The sequence below is a fragment of the Chrysoperla carnea genome, chromosome 1 (assembly GCF_905475395.1).
Source record: "Chrysoperla carnea chromosome 1, inChrCarn1.1, whole genome shotgun sequence".
Lineage (NCBI taxonomy): Eukaryota > Metazoa > Arthropoda > Insecta > Neuroptera > Chrysopidae > Chrysoperla > Chrysoperla carnea.
The window spans coordinates 59,549,323-59,565,248 of NC_058337.1; the positions used below are offsets into that span (position 1 = coordinate 59,549,323).

At 27.2% G+C, this 15,926-nt stretch overlaps 1 protein-coding gene and 1 long non-coding RNA gene across 3 annotated transcripts in view; one reads left to right on the forward strand and one right to left on the reverse strand.

Moving 5' to 3' along the window:
• LOC123290904 overlaps nucleotides 1-15,926 on the reverse strand; it is a 478,701-nt gene that overhangs the window by 137,675 nt on the left and 325,100 nt on the right. The window lies entirely within an intron of this gene.
• On the forward strand, nucleotides 5,529-9,536 carry LOC123290905. The gene is made up of 3 exons (XR_006534905.1): nucleotides 5,529-5,540; nucleotides 8,139-8,140; nucleotides 9,275-9,536. It is a non-coding gene; the product is annotated as an uncharacterized LOC123290905 (long non-coding RNA).

Sequence of the window (15,926 nt, forward strand, 5' to 3'; positions counted from 1 at the left end):
TTTCGCAGCCTCTTGTTCCTTATCAACGTCTTTATTAAAATTTAAGAGATAAATTTTATTTCGAAATTATTTAGAAATCTGTTTACCGAAGATAATGCTTTTTCCTTAAGACTCTTTCAGGTCAAACACAAACGATATGGAAAAAAAAAATAAACATTACGGAAGGTTCAAATAACCAAATCAACGACATAAATAATTTATGTGCCTGTCAAAAGATATTCCATTGGGTATATATTATTATCCACAAAATGCTGCTTGTGTAGTAATAAATTTTTTATTTAAAAAAAAAAAATTGTTTCAATATCAATAACCGCGCTTTTCTCAGAAAAATAAATTTGCAGACTTCTTTGGAATTTTCAGAACATCGGCCAAACGAACTCACACAAAGAATTCAATATTTTTGCATAATCTTCAAGGGCACTCGATTGTTCATTGGCGTGGATTGGTGTACATTAGAAATAAGTTTAGCATAAAAATGAAAGATTACCGCGATAAAATATTATTTCAATGTCTTACTCAGTCAAGAAATAACTACCGCCTTTAGTGTCATATGAAATTAAATGTATACGTTTGATATTTTCAGGGTTGGATTATCTGGTACAATTTTGGAACTTTGCAAAGTATGTGTAGGTTAAGCTCTCTATATTATATTTATTTAAAGTTTTCAATTTTTGGAATGTAGTTAAAAAATTGTGGTATAAGTTGTATTTATCACTATAGGTACAAAGTTGCTACTCTTTATTTAATGATCTAGCAACAATGCTAAATTTATTATTTAGCAACAATGCCAAATTTAGGTTTACAATATCAAAAATAATAAAAAAACAAAAGTGTATATATAAATGTTATTTTAGTACCGCTTAGTGTCCTAAAATAGTATATCACAGGTGTTTACATCGGGAATATTACTAGAAATACAGTATATGTGGTGTGTAGATTATTTTCAGTTTTTTTATTTGGAGGACAGGTCAAATCTATTATATATAGAGTCAAGCCAGCCAAACTCTACGCTTAAGTGAATTTTCATAAATAGTGGCTTTGAGAGTTATACTATCTAGCAAATATGCCAAAATTCGATCGATTTAATAATATTTAGGTGTCTTCAAAATACCATTGGCTACTATATTTTGAACACCGTGTAAGGTAACCCAAAAGCTAGCAGGAGTAAGTTAGAATTTCATCGACCAAAAACGATGTAAAAAAAATTAGATGAAAGTACAAAGACATTTAAATTCGCAATTGAGCCAAAATGCCGAAAAAACTGTTCCAAGAAGATTAAGGTCTCCAAACTTCTAGTCTTGAAGTTTCTGAGGTATATTAAATGCAGCTCAAAATATAGTAACCAATGGTATTTTGAAGAAGCTAAATATTCTTGAAACAAAATTGCGATCAAAATTTTGCAGGCTTGGCTCTTGTATATATCTTGACATGTACGATTGGAACTCCGTAGATACAGACCTGGAGTCACTTAAACTAAATAATTAGATATTTATATCCAAAATAAATTTGGATAATGTTGTAATATGCAATAAGTAAATGTTATTTTAATGTATTTTTTCATTTGTGAAAATGAAATAATAATAATTAGTTTGGCAATGAGTAAATATTAACATACTTCCTTGTCTGTTTTATCTGTGTTCAAATTTAAATAAAAAAAATTATATTTGCCAATGTTTGTTTCACCTGCCCCTTGAATGTCATATGACGATACAGAATAGTCGTTTTAATAAAAATTTGTTATATTGTTATATAGTTTTATAATTTTAACAATTTTTGAAATTTAAAATCGATTTAACATGAAATTTCTTTAACGTATGTTTGTTTCTTGGTATTATTTTACAAGTTTACATTAAAGGTACATGTAAAAATAAGTATATGAACCTTTTGGATCCAATAAGAAGTGAGGCCATTAATTTCAAACCTGTTTATTTTTTAAAATTTCTTAATATTATTAAATCAAAAATTAAAAGAAACTTAATTTAAATCAGGTCTGATGAATTCGTTTGTGGCATCGTAGATCCCAAATGGATGAATCAATAATTTTTTTTTGCCCTGTTTGAAAAGAAATTTGTTCGATAAGTATCTGTAAGAAAATCATCACTCCTTTTCTAGTTGTTATCGAGTACGGAAAGGTTCTTAGCTAACATAGCTAAGAACACTCTCGACAAAATTTCTTATTCAAAAAACATTAAATCAGAATCGGTTAATTCCTTTTGGAATTACGATGAAACAAGCACGTTAAACTTAACACCCTTCTTTTTAGCTGGGGGTTAAAAAAGAGTACCAAAACCAGAGCAGTCTTTAGGCCTTAAAATGGCCACGATTATTATACAGGCGTAATTCACCTGGACTATTTGAATTCCTTTAAAGTTTGAATACCAATGCAATACTGAAAGTGCTTGATAAATAACATACAAAAGCTTTTCTTTAAAAGCTTATCTAGCTCTGTTCTTTTAGTTTTGTTATCTTTATTATTGGTAAACAGTGATTAGATCAAATTTACGAATAAAAAGAATCGTTAAATCTATTGGCTAAGAACCTGTCTTTAAAGTTTACGAATATGATTCTTAAATCTGTATGAGGAATCGGTTAAAAATTTACTCCGCAGAATTTCTTAAAAGTGGTTCTTTATTTAACTTTATTAAAACTTTCATAAAAACAACTAACTTTATAAAATAAAAAGTGGCAACTTTTAGCTACTTAGGCAAGATTCAAGATTTAAAATCTAAAAAATGAAAAGTACTATTTAATAAAACAATTTCGTTTAGTTCATAAATTAAATTCTTAAAAAAAAATTAGGAGCTATAAAGAGGTTGTTTACCAAATTTATGGCAACTAATTGCGACATAAATATTTTTTATTTTGTCATGAAAAAATTTTCTTGCGAAAATAATATTAATAAACGCAATTAAAAATGGTAATTTTAATGTTTTTATTTAGTGTTTTTTTGTTTTTTCTCATACAAAAAATCCAAACAAATTTTACGTAATAACCCATCATTAAGACAATTAAAAGACGTAGAAATTTAAATAATAAACTGGTTAATTTGAATGTATAATAAATATCCGCGATACAAATAGCAATACAAAATACAGAACGATTGAGTTGGGTGGTGTGGCTCAGCACGAAGCCGTATAGTGTTTTTACACCTATTGTTTTATGTAAGTATAGAGGAGGTTTTATTTACTACGTATTGATAATAAAATAATTACAAATTTCAAGGTAATTTGTTTTTGCCAAGATCATGAACACATAATCATATGATTAAACATTTCAAATTTAACTATTGAATGCCAATGTTAAGTAAGCCAACTTATTCGCATCTTAAAATATAACTAGATGAATTATATAAATCGAGATTAACATTCAAGGAAATATTATATTTAGGTACAAACTGTCATTTTAGTGCGTCAAAAAGGTAATATTTCTCCCAGAAATACTTATAGCTTGATGCTTTTATGATTAAAATATTCAAGAAATTCAAAATGCAGTTTTAATCGAAGAAATTCGAAATTCAGTCCTGAAAACGTCACAATTTCGTTCAATAAAATAAAGGCTTGTAAATAAATAGTTTTTAAGTTTTATTTTATATTTAAGGTAGTACTATCGGTAACAGACTTTGCATTCAGAATTTAATGAAACTTGGCATAGTTGTCCATTATTATATCATAATTAACCAGTTAAATTATTAGGGGCCTTCAGAGAACTGGAAAAAAGATATTTTAAAGATATTTTAACATTGATCCTTATGGGAAATCACAGATTTTATTTTATTTCACAAAACTGAACGTTCAGATTTTCAGTTCTCTGAAGGCCCCTTAAAATTTAACTGCTTAATTATGATATAATAATGGACAACTATGCCAAGTTTCATTAAATTCTGAATGCAAAATCTATTACCGATAGTACTACCTTCAGACAAAGTATCAATTTGGTTTTCCAATACTTTCACAATTTATCTTTTATTTTTTAAACTAATTCACTGCCACTGCTATTTCATGGTGGATTTTATTATACCGCTTTCCCCAACCTGGTATCATTGCTTATAATGGTACTATAAAGTAACAGCCGGGTTGACCAATATCAAAAACAATTATGTACCATTATTTAAGGAAATAAATTTAGTAAAAATAATGTGTTTTATCTCGAATTTTCATGCATTATTCATAAGTTGTATGCTGTTTCGGAACTGATATAAAAGGACCACTATTTAAATCAAATTTTCTAGGCAAAATATTGCTAGGAATAAAAAAGATTTATTAATAAAAAACACATGTTCTTAAAATCGATGATATTTTTTTTTAGACAGTCAGAAAATTTTACTGAAACAGTAAAAGGTTAAAACTAAGAGTATCAATGAATCAGATTTAACCAGTTTAATGAATGATTTGAGATTTTTCTTTTAACAGTACTACGTTGAGTTTAACAAAGACAAATTGTATTTTTAATTTACATAAAAAGTATTGTTTTTTTTTTTAAAATACATTTTTTATTTTAATTTGAAGGGTTCAGTATAAAAAAATCCAAAGAAAGCAATTTTATACACTTACTTCAATGACCAATTCAATGTTAAAAAATAAATAAACATTTTCAGATTATAAAGTACGTTTCTATAAAAAATTAAATATTTAAAGATAGGGAATTCATTCTGGAACGGATTTTAATTTTATATGTCACTTCATTAACACACATTTTTAGTAATTTTATTCGAAGTCAAGAAATTTTTTTAGGTCATTATTAAGCACGCATGTTGCTGACTTTAATGGTAACCAAGGAGAGTACAATGTGGACTAGGGGACCATAGATTTTGCTGGGCATTAACAATATCGGATCAGCTTTATATATATTTCTTAATTAATTCATTGCGGAAAACTAATATTTTCATTCATAGAACACTGGTATTTTTAAACTTGTTTATATATTTCTATTTTTAGTTTAAGGAAAACAATATATATTAATTTAATATTTTCATTCATAAAACCCAGGTATTTTTTGTTGGTAAATACTTACCTAACCAGAAGACGAAAAAATTAAATTTTTCTTTAACAAAGAAAAAAAAAACACTTTTATCACCACTCGTAATAATAAGCATTTAATAGTATTGGAAAACTTTACAGAACTAAAAATATCTGAAAATACCCAATTAAGTTAGATCTGTAAGGATTTTTTATTTACAATAGGAAAACTGTACATAAAAAGTATCCGTATGATCAATTTTTACCCAAAAAAGACAACAATTTTAAAAAGAATATGATTAACAAACGCTGCATGATGAATATGTTAAAAAGAAGTTTGCTAGAGGTTGAATTTACATTCGTCTAAAAGCCTAAATTTTACATATACTGTCTAAAAGACGCAAAATGTCTGGTTTGTTATTTGAAAGATATTTTTTGTAATTTTTGGATAAATGAACTTACGAATTATATTCTTAGTAAAATGTTGATGCTTATTTAAATAAGAATATTCAATGAATATGTACAAAATTTGATTTTACTAAAAAGAAAATCATCTTACTTTAGAAATATTTGTTTAATGAACCTGTTTTTTATATAGTTAATATGTAAATTATATTCAAGATGGAACAGGTAACTCATTATTGACTGCTTAAAAAAGAATCTTTACAATTCATAATGCAAACCAGTACTTTAAATATACTTCTATTGTTGGAAAGAATATTCAGACCGGTATTAGTAAATTTAATCCAAATACGGAATTATATTTCTATAAATTAAAACGATAAGAAAGACTTGCCATGGGAAATGTTTCTTGAAAGAAAACCGTAATTTGCACTAGAATCTATATAATGCATTTCATCAAAAACTGTTTATTTCCTTCGGTTAGATAAAACTTTTTCAGAAGTGTTAAATAATTGACAAGTTCTTACAATGCAATCAGAATTTAAAATAAAAACTGATATTTAAAAAGTGAATCAGATTATTGAATTGAAAACAAAATCATCAATATGATGGACTTTCACTAAAAAGCCTTGGATAATAGGATATTATCGTTAGTCAAAAATAAATCATGAAATTTGAAAAAAGTTAAAATTTATGTAAAAATATACTTAAATATTCATATTTCGAGTCATAAAAGCTCTTTTTTCTTTTAAAATATTTAAATTAAAAATCGTAATTTTTAACGGTATATCACGTGACCTAAAACGCGGGTAAGTCCTGCTGTGATGTCATAGCGGTATGAGTCATAGACCATCAATTAATTCAGTGTAGACAGCTGGGTATAATATATGCATAGGTAATAAGTATTTATATTTATTGTAATCAGATGTCTATGAATATATCTGTCAAAATTATTTGTGTTATTTCATATAGTGACACCCATATTACGTCATCAAGTTGGATACCCGCGTTTTTGACAGTTTAAAAAAGGCTTAAAAGTTAATTTAAGTTTGGCAAGAAAGCGTGTGTATTTTTCCGAAATAAATTTGTGGTGGCTTTTTATTAACAAAATCAACATTTTGAAGTACTTTTTCAAAAATAGTTGAATACCCTATTCAGACAGGCTCAATGAAATAGCTGATCTGAACTTTTTTTAGTAATTAACGAAGAATTTTTCTACAGTGTCAGTGTTTTAGAACAAAATTCGTTGTAATGCCATATTTCCATAACTCTAAATTTAGCTACAAGATATTGAATTCTTTATGGTATATCTTCTTATACTATTTATAGACAGAGGCTTTCTTCATAAAGAACTCACTAGCATTTTTAAAGGTAAGCCACTTTTTATAAACAGAAACAAAACAATGAACAGAATTTAACGACCGAAGTAATATCATACTTCGTAAAAACGAAATAGAAATAATGTAGTTTGAATGCAGTATGCCAATAAAACTTATGTGTATTTATTAGTGCAAAACTGGTAACTAAATACATGTATCAGAGTAATGAGTGTATTGTCGCGGTATTCTGTAAGGTACAATAACTTGTACAAGGTATACATAAAGTCGTCCTTAGACAGTCCATTTTTTATGTCCGTGTCTAATAGTCAATATGCCTTGTAAAATAAACATTAAAATATTTTAAAATGATTTCCAATGTTTCGATAGAACATGGTCTAACTTTCGATTCGATAAAATATTTTTCAAATTGGCAAACTTGGAATAATCCGTAAACTTCCTTTACTTGTCCCTTACTGGCACAAAAACTTATTTTTTTTTTCTGGTTCTAAAATCATAGAAATTTTGTATAAGAGGTCCTGTTTAACGAAAAATAATATTCCCAGTGTCCGTCAGAATATGATTGCCATTAATGGCTTAAAAATGCTTTTCTGATCTGATAATATTTATCCTCACAACTCGTTTCTCCATAAAAATTCTCCCAAAAGGCGGAGAAATGGACTTTTGTTTCACAGGATTGACATAATTACTAAAATCTGCTATGCTGTTTAGAGATCATCAGCTAGTTGGAGCTTTCGTAATAATTTGGAGAATAAGAGATCATATTTTCTAGTTTGATAATTTAAAAAGTTAAAAATAAATTGTAATAATACGATGGAATAGTTTTGCTGTTTCACGTAGAGATTAATAAAGTTTGCCTACAACTATTTGTGTTTTGAATTTGAAATTTTACCACGTAGTCAAGTTCAAGATCTTTATCATGACTTTCAAGATCTTTATCATAACTCTTGGAAAGGACCTTGGACAATGAACTGAAATATTTCCAAGGACAAAAATATTCAACGTGTATGGATCCCTTAATTAAGTTCGATACACTAAAAAAACTAGTTATACTTTAGTTTTTTCTGCAATAAAAATAATTATATTGTGCTTTAAATATGATTACACTACTTATTGTAATGTTAATAAGACAATGATATGACTGTGTATTATTAATGGTATAAAATATAATGTAAAGCATGTACTGACCTTGAACTTGTTTAATGACCTTCCATGAAGAGATAAAATAATGTAACAATAAATAAAACGTTGTTGAATTATCATTTTCAAGAATATTATGAAAAAAATATGTTTTTCTTCTTGAAATAATCTTTTTTTTTCTGTCGTTCAAACTTTAAAATTGCAAGTACTTAATTAAATATGTAGCTTTGATACAAAAGATATTTAAATTAAACATGAGAATGGAAGGGAAAAAATTAAGGCAAAATACATATCACGGGCAAAGCAGTATTTTTAAAGAAATTGAGTAATAGTTCTAGGTATGAATTAAATAACGAAAGAAATAGTAAAAGCTTTTGTTTTTTTGAGTAACAAGTTCTGAGTAACACGTTCATCACTGGCATCCATCTTAAATTTAGTACACAGTAATAAAGAGAGGTGGTATAAATGAAATAAAAGAGACGGCGAAGACAAAATTGTATACTCCGAAATGAATATATTTCAAAATCAGAAAAAGTAATCCATTTTAAAGCTTCCATTTATAAAAATTATTTAATAAATATTAAGTCAGGAGTTCAAATACTATGGAAAAGGAGGCTTCCGTTGTGTTGCAAAAAAAAAGTCGCAAAAAACTTCGTTAGACAAATAAATAATTAAAAATAATAAATATAACTTCGTTTAATAAAATCTGAAAAGAAAGAAACAAGTCCAATCGTTTACAAAGCGACTTCAACAGTCTGGAGTCATTATTGGGAAGAATAAAGCCGGTCCAGATTGTAAAGGGCCCCGACTGCTGAAGTCACTACGTAAACTACTGAACTAGTTCCTTTCTTTTAAGATTTTATTTCACGCAAACGGATTTTTTAATCTTTTAATTAAAGATTTTATCTTTAGTGCTCCTGCACTAAAAACCCTCTTATTATACAATTTTAAAACTTTTTAAACCAATTTATTATATCTATTTCGTATCCTGAACAACTAAAAAACAGGCGATGATCTTCAAAATCGTTTCAGTTTGAAAAAGATTATAAGAAAAAAGATAATTTAACGGAGAGTGTAAATTTCACTTGTATTGTGGTGAACATGAAAATAATAATGATGACTAGACGCACAGAGAGCTATTGAAGCAGCAGTTGTCACTTCGATGTACGCCATACCAATGCGATACTTGCGAAGTGAGAGAGAGTATGTTATAGAGTGCTTCACTTCAACTAACTTTCGCGGAGTATATTCAGCGAGGATACTCTTCGAAAGTGATTATCAACAAGGGTATAAGAAATAAAACTTACCGGCTTATGTTTGTGTGCTAATACTACAATAATTTTTATTCAACTTTATTTATTTATGTATAAATATTAAAAATACTCTTTTGTTTTATTTTAATAATTCGATCAGATTAATCGAATGATTTAACAGTAAAAGCATATATGTAATACGTAAACATATATGGTCAGTTCCTATAAGTTGAAGGCGTTCGGACTAAGTGAAACAGATAGTGTATCGTTCTCTCACTCTTCCGATCGCATTTGTCAGCTCTGCGCATGTAATACATATTTTAGAGAATTCTCAAGCATGCGCAGTATAGATAAAATGTCTCGAACGAGAGAGAAAACAAATATTGTCGGCACCGTAATGTTTGGACATTCTTTCCCGTACCAACTGCCCATATAGGAGTATATTACATATATGAGTAAAAGTAAATTAATAAGTAAGTTTATAACCTTATAAATAATTCATTTTTATTAATCCATGTATGTAAAATAAACTTTAATGGCGCCAGGATGTTATTTTATACGCATTAAATATGTAGTGTATTTATTATTTCAAACAGTAATTTATTTTTTATTTTATATATTTTTATTTAAAAAAGTTCATAAATTAAATGTATTAATAATCAGCCAGCCAATATATACTTTTAAACTTTTCAATAAGACATTAATCAAATATTAAAAAGCATATAAAAGTCTGCTACGAAAACTTTTCATTGTTTGCATTCAATTTGTTTTCTTTATAGTAATTTAAGCAACGTAATTGTTACCGTTAAAAAATCGGCTCCTGAGTATATCAGACTTTATATTCTAAAAATAAATTTACAGTTCTAAAAATCAGAAACGAAAACGTATTTTTTTTTTTGTTGAGAGAAACACAATTTCTCAGTAAAAAAAAATGAAGAAAAGAGAACATGAATGAGTCTGTAGCAAGAAGAAGATGAGTCTATAGATAATTAAATAATTTGATATTGCCTCTTTTAGTAAATAAAAAAAATATCATAGATGGAAAAATCAATCTCGACTTTTAAAGTTTTAAAAGAAAAGTAATATGATAGCTATTAAAATTTATTTATCAATGCTTACCTATATACCCTTCAATGAAAAGTTGTAAAAAGTGGCTTTGAAACTTACCTAAAACAAAAAAAAAAAAGCAAATTAGTCTTATATTCCTATAATTTACAGGTAATAGGGAATATTCATGAAATTTAAAACTTTATATTGGCTGGACATTTGAACTAACCATTATTTTAATAATTAATATAATATAAAAGTGTACAAATTCAGTGAGAGAATTTAAATTTCTAAAACAGAAATTGAAATTTTAAAACGAATTTGACTTCATAGTTTGTGGCTTGTCAGATTTGTTGATGTACTGTATTAATTACTTATATTTTGTATGGTATTACATTAATTTATATATTCTACGGCTTTTTATTAGAAAACTTAACGAATAATAACGCGTGTAAATTCTGTGTTGTAAATTCATTTTTTTAAAGTGTAAATTATACATTGAACTGTCATCAAATGACAGTTCACATACTAATACGGCATCAACAGAGAGCGCATTAAGGACTGTGTTTAAACATCTCAAATTATTCTCTATTTTAACTATTTTTTTACACTTTAGTCGTTAGCCATTATAGTATATGAAGTAAGAAAAGTTTTTATGGGCGTTCTTATGCATAAGATAAAGAAAGACTCTTCAGACAACTTATTATGTGTGCAAGTGTATCACATACAATAAGTTGTCTGAAGAGTATCTCTTTGTCGTATGCATAAGAACATCCATAACAGCTCTTCTTACTTTATATACTACAATGGCTAACGCAATGCTTTACAAATGGTATATACATTTTTTGAACCAGAAACCCTCGTTAGTGTCATCAGAAGATTATACCAAAGTTTCATCAATAATGATTTAGGAATGCATCGTACACAAACATTCATTTTTATTTGTATAATTTTTAATATATTCAATTTTGTATGCCCAATATACTATGAATGAAGGACAGCAGACTTAACAATACAAACGATACTAAACTTTAGTAGTATGTATAAGTATACTAAATTTAAGTGTCATTATTACTTAGTAATAACAATGATCATTATAACATTATAACCTTGAACAGATAATAAATCAAGTTAGTAACACCAAACCGTTTTTAATATCTTTCATCGTCAACTAAATCAATTTGTTACATTTACTGGATAGTTTATCAAAGTTTTTAATATTAATTTTTTATATAAATATTTCTTAAGTTTTTCTTCCTAATATTCTGAAATTATAAAGAAATAAATGGTGTAATGTACTTATAGAGTTAATAGTAAGAAAGTGGTAAGTAGCAGCCTTCCTTCGCTAAGGTCAGATTTTGCCCTCACAAGATGTTTCTTCTTATTAGTTCATTTTTATTAAGATGGAATTTTGGTCTTTTCAAGTCTTAGAAAATATTAATTATGTACGTAAAAGTGCAAAAAATCGAAAAAATGCGAAGATATCTGGGAGTGTATACCCATAAAAGGTACTTCCTTGACATTAATTAAACTCACATACGAAATTTCAAAACACACTCGTTCAATTTGGAAGGACTCTGTGATGCCCAAATCTTTAATACCAAAAAAACATTATATTTCGATATAAAAAGGGGATACATGTGCTGTACTCCTCCAAAAGGCTTCTTGATACTAACAAAACCTTAATACAAGAAAATAGTGAACTAAAAATGGTGGAAGTGCTTGGTAGATTAAAATGAATGAATTTCTGTCTTTAGGATAATTCAAAAAGGTAAGATTCATGATAAACAAAATTGATGTTTTAAGATGTTGACTTTTAGGATTCTTGTATTTTTCAATAGTGGTTTTTTGTTTTATTTGCTAAAAGAAAGTCATTTATAATACGGTGGCAGAAACGTTGCTGTTGAAAAGATTAAGATAATTTAACATTTTTAATTTGGCTTAAATAATTCAAATTCAAAGAAGCCTATTTAAGAATTATCATGTTTCATAAAAAAAATTAATAAATATTTATTCTCTCGTGACGCGACGTTTGGTATATGTAATAAAATGAATTCACGAGATAGAAGTTATATCATATCCATCGATTAAATCGATGATATCACTCATTGAAATATTGATAAGTTCTATTTGAATTTTTTTGAAATGTAACATTTTAAATTCTTATCGAAGCCAATAAATCACTTCCATAACAATATATAAATTTATGCAGGAAAAATTGAATGGTATAACTTAAAATATAAAAACTATTTTTTTCTATTGAAAGATTTTCTTTTCTACAGCTCTGTAACAAGAAATACATTCCCGAGACTTAAAATTATTTCAAATATTTGTCGCTTAATTAGAAGAACACAACAAGTATACAAACATAAAAATAAGAGGGATTTTATAAATTACAATTTAAATTAGAATTACAAATTAAATATAAAATTCTGTAGTTCTATATTTTTAATAGATAAAGGTGCAAGTGAAGTGAAGTGCTTATATATCTTCGAAATCGCCAACAAATTTTTGAGATGGAAGTGCTTAAAATTGGTCCAAATAAATTCCATAAAAGCTACGATGTTAAATGAATTAAATTTAAAATTTGAATATGAAAAATTTAATAATCAAAAGAAATTAAAAATTTAAATTACTAAATTCAAGATCGTGAATATTTCAACACAGTGACTAAAATTAAAGCTAACGATGAACTAAATTTTGGTCAAAAAACTCAGATAACCTTCCTATACCCATGAACTGCAAAATATTTCAAAATTACAATATCATTGTCAATATTCACCAAATTTTTCAAAATATTTTGATGAAAGTTGCATCATTTATATACTTACAGTATAAGTATCCATGCCAACTTTGAAAAAATAATGGCGTCTCATTTATGATGACTCAAAGTAAGGTCATGATCCGTTTTTTTCTGCTGGGGTTATCACAATATTTGTACGACGTGGAAAATCAGATCATAAATATTTTGAAGTTAAAATTGAAAATCACCAGTTGGTCGTTTTGTTTTTGAAACATGTGTTTATAAAGTTTTTCAAATATAAATTTCTGTTACCATGTGGGGGGTCTAATTTTTCTCATATAGTGTCTTTTATCTTTAATTAAATGTTAAAAGGTTATCTTTTTGTATAAATAATATTTTTGATAAATTATTTACATTAAAATAATATAAATTGTAAAATTTATTATCGTTAAAAAAAAAAAACTTCTATACTGACTAATCGCTAATGAAATGAGCAAAGTAATATTTAAATTAATATGCTAAATAAAGTTAAAAACAAGTGAAAACAAACAATTCACTGAGTTAATTCTTGAAATACCATTTGCAGTTAGTGTTGATTACTCTGTCACATTACACATACATACATGTCACACTTTTATAATTGATATTCCAATAGAATACATACTATACAATTTGCGCTCTCGCGGGTAAACAGTGATGTTTACGAAAAAATGTTTTTTAAAAAAGTTGTTTATTTTTTTTAAGAAACATTTTTTACATTTAAAATTTTGTTATATCTATAACTGTTTACAAGATGGGTCCTACGGGTCCAAGACCCAATTGACCTATGTTGCTCATTTACGAACTCGACCATACTTTTTACGTCCTAAACATGCTATAAAATTTCAGCTTGATACCTCTTTTCTTTTTTGAGTAATCGTGATGACAAACGGACAGACGACAGACAGACAGACAACCGGAAATGGACTAATTAGATGATTTTATGAACACCTTTACCAAAATTTTGTTCAAAGCATCAATATTTTTAAGCGTTACAAACTTGGGATTAAATTTAGTATACCTTGGTATATTTCATATACATGGGATAAAAATGTAAAACAAACCAAAAAACAGCAATCTTAACAACAATAAAGTAATATAGATATTTTCTAATTTGAAAACTGTATTTTCTAAATTCATATATAATTAGTTTAAAAATTTCGTACTATGAAATATCCTAGAAAACAGGGACAGAGTATTTGAGGTGGAAATAATTAGAGTCCATTTCACTCATGTCTTATTCGTGTATGCATAACTTGCGAATAGCCATGGTATCTAAGATGACTAGCTGGCACGCCTGGTGGAAAAAAGGTACATTAACCATAGATAATATTTTCTACAAGTTTCCTATAATATTTCCTGTTAATACTTTTTTTTTTGATTTGCTGTGGTTTAATTTAAGTTAATTAAAAAAAAAAAACTTACTCGATTTGGTGATTTCTTAGTTATTGAGTACAGTTTTAGCTTCCAAATAAATTCAAAGAATGTCAGTTGTGTAGGAGCTTTCACGAATGAAAAAATTTGGAAGCGTTGCACAGAGTAAATTATTCTAATAATTATAGAGACATTTGAATACGTATATATGTTATTTCCCTGTCAATATAAAAAAAGTTCGAACGGAGCTAAGTGGTAGTGATGCATTTGATTTTTAAATTTAACGCATTTCTTTAGTAACGATACAAATGAAAAACAGAAAGTATATTATTATAGCACATGAATTGTTTAATGAAAACGGTTTTTCTTCGCATCTTAGTTTAATTAATTAGGGTCACGTAGAAATAAGCTATTATTGATGTTTGAAAAATATTAACATTTTAATTTAACAAGTGGCCAGAAGCTGTATAAGATATTTAAACAATTTTTTTTAAATAAATAAAAAATGATTAAATATTAATTAAAATTTATAATTATTTAATGGTTATTTATTTTTCAATATCTATAAATAACTTTAAAGAAAGATTGTATACGTGTTTCAAGTATCTATTTATAGATACAGTACAATCTGTACAAACTGAATTCATCTCTTAACCCCGTATTGACAACGCGTGAGTTATTATCTGATAAAATTATACTTTCCCTTAAAAGTAGTTTTATTTGGAGTATTTTGCTAATTTTTCATCGAATTTTTATGCTTTTGACACTTTTTTTTAGTCAAATATGCTTTGTTTATGGAGTCTAGTTTGTGGGTAACTATGAGTGTGAAGTGCTCTTTCTCTAAATCGATTCAGGGAGAACATACTTTAAAAACTTTTCATAAAAGGGGACTTGTTTTTCGCAACTTAACTAAGACTTAAACTCAATTTTATTCCTATAAAAATAAAAATACACACTTATAAAAATTATTTTCAAACATAAAGTTGGCTCATTAAGCAATTTTAACGAGAGAAACCAAAACCAAAACAATTTTATTTTCGAACCCGGTAAGGATTCTCATAGGAAGGCAACAAAAAGTAGTCTTTGCCTGTTTCCATAATAGTGTTGGATAGGAGATCAGAAGCCAACGATTTCTATATCTTTTATACTATCATATATTTTTTACCACCTTTTCCGTTGATGATTTCAATTATCAACTCCTCAGTTATTTTGGAAGGCTAAATACACCTCCTTCTTGCATATACCATGCACTACACCAGCCCATCAGAAGTATAAATTAAATTAATTTTTGTTGTGACGGTGGAAATCGAACTCGCATCCCTATACATATCGCGAACGGAGTTCATAACGCATTAACCAACTCAGCAACTAGGATTGAAGTATAATTAATTGTTAATTTTTGGAATAGAACATAGAATAATTAAACATAAACACTTTTTTTTTTGAGTTATATAAATAACATCTGATAATTTGTGTTGATTTTCCAAAATTAATCGATTGGCCTATTCTATTACTTCACAAAAATCGTTCAGATTATAGATACTATTATTAGATATATAATTTTAAATATAGACTTGAAGACAACGTATTGATATATCTATGAGTTGAAACGTTTATAAGCTATATAACCGTATTT